This window comes from Monodon monoceros, unplaced genomic scaffold (assembly GCF_005190385.1).
Source record: "Monodon monoceros isolate NGI ecotype Baffin Bay Population unplaced genomic scaffold, NGI_Narwhal_1 Super_Scaffold_8, whole genome shotgun sequence".
NCBI lineage: Eukaryota > Metazoa > Chordata > Mammalia > Artiodactyla > Monodontidae > Monodon > Monodon monoceros.
Window position 1 is genome coordinate 56,323,552 of NW_021703785.1, and position 5,741 is coordinate 56,329,292.

Here is a 5,741-nt window from a genome sequence, read left to right on the forward strand (position 1 = left end):
GTAACCATCAGAAGGGGCTCAAAGTTGTCATAGAGCACTCACTCTTGAGTCGGAGTTGGATCTTGAGTATCAGACTAGAGCTAAGTCTGGACTCAGTGTAGGAAAGAGATCCCATCAGAGAGAAATTCTGCTCTGCAAAGTCTAAAGCAGCTCCTGCAGATTGCACAGGTCACTGTGCACTGGACACGATTCCAAGGGCTCGTTCATTTCATCTTCACAATCCTCCTGGGGGTGGAAAGTGGTGCTGCTGCCCCTAGAGCCCAGGCCCTTAACAACTAGGCTACACCAACCTTCTACTGCTTTTCAAATGATTATGTGAAATTCTGTCTGTTCTTGGAATGGAACGGCCATGAGTTGTATATATGAATGCAATCTCACAAACATTTTGCAGCCGTGATCTATCCAGCCTCGAGAATCTGCTCTATTTTTAAAGAACTTAAAATGAATTTAATAAATTTACTTTTAGCCTGCCACATGCCATGAAGGATTTGAGACCAAAAGAAATACAGGTTTATAGGAAGTGGACTGTGAATTAGGCAGACTCTATATATGATACGATAAAAAAAATGTTCTTCTGAATTTTGAAAATGAGTCACAGAGAAGTAAAGAGTTTATTCCCCAGACCTCTGTTTGTTTACAGCTCTAGAGACTTAGAACCAGCCAAGCCCATCTTGGGAATCATGACATACGCTCATCTGGGAACTCAGCAGGTATCAATTCACAACCCAATCTGGTCCCTGAAAGATAATGAATGACTTTTTAATATCAGGATCAAAGAATAAATATTCATTTTCTGACACTCTGAAGAGAAGATAAATTTTAAGTGTCAGTTGCATTTCATCCTAACTAGATGAAAATTTGTTTCATTCCTGTCAACCTGTTAAATAAAGAAGCTCCAAAACATACAGACACACTGAAAAAGAAGACTGAAAGCAGCAAGTGTTGTAATAGAGTAAGCACAACACTTTCCCTAGAAATGACCAGTAGTGCTTGGAGCGTGATGATACTGTCTAGTCTTTGGTCTCAGCTTTTCCAGTTCTTCCTGATGCAACTGCTTGTTTTACTGCCATTGCCTATGTTATGGGCTGAGCTGTGTCTCTCCCAAATTCATATGCTGAAGTCCTAAACCCAGTACAGGTGATCCCTCAGAAGACGACTCTATTTGGAGATACGGTCTTTTTTTTTCTTAGTCAAAAGGCCGAGAGGCAACGGAGATAGCGTCTTGAAAGGGGTAATTAAATTGAAATGAGGTCATGAGAGTGGACCTTAATCCAATATGACTTGTAAGAAGAGGAAATCTGGACACAGACACACTCAGTTTGAAGATGTGAAGACAGAGGGAGAAGATGGTTATCTACCAGCCTAGGGGAGAGACCTTGGAAGAAGCCAACCCTCCAACATCTTGATCTTGGACTTGTTAGCCTCCAGAATTGTAAGAAAATAAATTTATGTTCTTTTAAGCCACCCAGTCTGCGGTCCTTTGTTATGGCAACCCTGGCAAACTACTGCACTATACCTTCCACCAGATTGTAAGCTCGGCAAGGGCCAGCCTATGTCCAGGTGTCTTCTCTACCCTTGTATCCCCAGCACATATCATGAGCTTGCTGCACAGCAGGTGCTTAATAAATATTGTTGAATGAATAGCTGACTGCAGCTGGATATCTTGGCCCATTTTACTGGAGTACAGGTATGTAACTATTACCAAAAATGATCAGAAGTAACTTTCTCCCTTTATTAAAAAATAACTTTATATTCTGATTTTAAAAATGTTGCCCATCCATTGTGAAAAATAGGGAGCAGTATAAAAAAAAGGAGGAAACAATCACTTAAAACCCTGCCACTTAGAGATAACCACTTTAAGTTTTGACACACACACATATATATTTCAATACAGTAAAATAATATTGTATCACTTACCCTATGTCACATTTTCCCCACAGAGTTAAAACTTCTTCATAAACATTTTAAATGACTATAAAATGTGTAATATCAGGTATATCTTTCATAATTGAAGCCCCCATTGTTAGACATTCAGGTGTTTCTAATTTTTTCTATCATAATTAGCACTGCAGTGAATTTCTTTGCGCAAAAACGCTTTTATCCACTTCTCTGAAGTCTTTAAAGGATGACATCCTAGCACTGCAATAATTGATTCAAAAGGTATGGTCATTTGAATCAATTGTTAAGGCTTTTGATCCATATTCTTCTATTGTTTTTTGAAAAGATAAGCCAATTTATACTCTCACAAGAAATCCATGAGATTTGCCATCACTTTACCCTTAAGTATGATTTTACAAATGTTACTAATATGATAAGATAAAATGGCATCTTGAGTGGCATTTAAATTTTCATCCTTTGAAAATTAATGGAGCTTTCCATTTTCCTCTATGCATTAGCTATTTATAATTTTGCCTTTTGAATTGTCTGTGTGCCTTTTGAAAGGGGCTTTTCTGAATGATTTTTAGGAGGTAGTCTTCTAGCCAAGCTCCTACTGCAATATTGCCTGCCTTTCAACAGAGGCCTCTATTCTGAGTTAATGAGACCACACGTCTTAGAGCAGTCCCAGAATCTTATCATGGGCTGCTAAACTGTAATGAAGTCTTCACAGTTCTGAACAGACAAACTTGTCCAATTATTCATCACCTACTAACAAATTCTGATACATCAAATACATGTGGATATACTTAATTTAGTTATCTAAGTCTGAAATCAGTTTTCTTTGTGGAATGAAAAGAAAGTTCTCACTTCAAAAAAATAATAATAAAACAACCAAACTTTTGTGAGGAAGGAAGATAGCTCTCTACCTCCAACATAATTTTGGCATAAACGTGCCTACTTCTTAGCTGCATTTATTAAATTCAGGACACAGAGGAAATTAAAAATACATATACTGGGGGGCAGAGTCAAAATGGTGTACTAGGAGGACACGGAATTCGCGTCTCTGCACAACTAGGGCACCTACCAGGCACCTAAGGGGACAGGAAGAACCCCCAGCGACTGGGTAGGACGTGGGGCATGGGGGAAGTGAAGGGGGAGAAGTGGAGGCGGGATGGGACAGGCGCCCCTGAGGGGTGGCTGTGGGAGAGGAAGGGATCCCACTCCCGAAGGGGGAAATTGGGGAACCACTGGGAGGGCAGGGGATCAAAAGGGATTGTGGCCTGGGCTTCCCTGGTGGTGCAGTGGTTGAGAGTCCGCCTACCGATGCAGGGGACACGGGTTCGTGCCCCGGTCCGGGAGGATCCCACATGCCGCGGAGCGGCTGGGCCCGTGAGCCATGGCCGCTGAGCCTGCGCATCCAGAGCCTGTGCTCCGCAACGGGAGAGGCCACAACAGTGAGAGGCCCGCGTACTGCCAAAAACAAAAAGAAAAAAAAACTTCCAACAAAGTCCAGGACCAGCTGGCTTCACAGGTGAATTCTATCAAACATTTAGAGAAGAGCTAACACCTATCCTTCTCAAACTCTTCCAAAATATAGCAGAGGGAGGAACACTCCCGCTCATTCTACGAGGCCACCATCACCCTGATACCAAAACCAGACAAAGATATTACAAAGAAAGAAAACTACAGGCCAATACGTCTGATGAACATAGATGCAAAAATCCTCAACAAAATACTAGCAAACAGAATCCAACAGCACATTAAAAGGATCATACACGATGATCAAGTGGGCTTTATCCCAGGAATGCAAGGTTTCTTCAGTATATGCAAATCAATCGATGTGACACACCATATTAACAAACTGAAGGACAAAAACCATATGATCATCTCAACAGGTGCAGAAAAAGCTTTTGACAAAATTCAACACCGATTTATGATAAAAACTCTCCAGAAAGTAGGCATACAGGGAAGCTACCTCAACATAATAAAGGCCATATATGACAAACCAACAGCCAACATCATCCTCAATGGTGAAAAACTGAAACCATTTCCTCTAAGATCAGAAACAAGACAAGGTTGCTTACTCTCTCCACTTTTATTCAACATAGTTTTGGAAGTTTTAGCCACAGCAATCAGAGAAGAAAAAGAAATAAAAGGAATCCAAATCGGAAAACAAGAAGTAAAGCTGTCACTGTTTGCAGATGATATAATACTATACATAGAGAATCCTAAAGATGCTACCAGAAAACTACTAGAGCTAATCAATGAAGTTGGTAGAGTAACAGGATACAAAGTTAATGCACAGAAATCTCTTGCATTCCTATACACTAATGATGAAAAATCTGAAAGAGAAATTAAGGAAACACTCCCATTTACCACTGCAACAAAAAGAATAAAATACCTAGGAATAAACCTACCTAAGGAGACAAAAGACCTGTATGCAGAAAACTGTAAGACACTGATGAAAGCAATTAAAGATGATACAAACAGATGGAGAGATATATACCATGTTCTTGGATTGGAAGAATCAACATTGTGAAAATGACTATACTACCCAAAGCAATCTACGTATTCAATGCAATCCCTATCAAACCACCAATGGCACTTTTCACAGAACTAGAACAAAAAATTTCACAATTTGTATGGAAACACAAAAGACCCCAAAGAGCCAAAGCAATCTTGAGAAAGAAAATTGGAGCTGGAGGAATCAGGCTCCCGGACTTCAGACCAAACTACAAAGCTACAATGATCAAGACAGTATCGTATTGGCACAAAAACAGAAATACAGATCAATGGAACATGATAGAAAGCCCAGAGATAAACCCACACACATATGGTCAACTTATCTTTGATAAAGGAGGCAAGAGTATACAATGGAGAAAAGACAGCCTCTCCAATAAGTGGTGCTGGGAAAACTGGACAGCTACATGTAAAAGAATGAAATTAGAACACTTCCTAACACCATACACACAAATAAACTCAAAATGGATTAAAGACCTAAATATAAGGCCAGACACTATAAAACTCTTAGAGGAAAACACAGGAAGAACACTCTATGACATAAATCACAGCAAGATCCTTTCTCACCCACCTCCTAGAGAAATGGAAATAAAAACAAAAATAAACAAATGGGATCTAATGAAACTTAAAAGCTTTTGCACAGCAAAGGAAACCATAAAAAAGCAGGAAAAGACAACCCTCAGAATGGGAGAAACTATTTGCAAATGAAGAAACTGACAAAGGATTAATCTCCAAAAGATACAAGCAGCTCACGCAGCTCAATATCAATAAAACAAACAACCCAATCCAAAAATGGGCAGAAGACCTAAATAGACATTTCTCCAAAGATATACAGATTGCCAACAAACACATGAAAAGATGCTCAACATCACTAATCATTAGAGAAATGCAAATCGAAGCTACAATGAGGTATCACCTCACACCACTCAGAATGGCCATCATCAAAAAATCTACAAACAATAAATTCTGGAGAAGGTGTGGAGAAAAAGCAACCCTCTTGCACTGTTGGTGGGAATGTAAATTGATACAGCTACTATGGAGAACAATACGGAGGTTCCTTAAAAAACTAAAAATAGAACTACCATACGATCCAGCGATCCCACTAGTGGGCATATACCCTGAGAAAACCATAATTCAAAAAGAGTCATGTACCACAATGTTCACTTCAGTACTATTTACAATAGCCAAGAAATGGAAGCAACCTATGTGTCTATCAACTGATGAATGGATAAAGAAGATGTGGCACATATATACAATGGAATATTACTCAGTCATAAAAAGAAATGAAATTGAGTATTTCCCTGGTGATGCAGTGGTTAAGAACCCGCCTGCCAGTGCAGGGG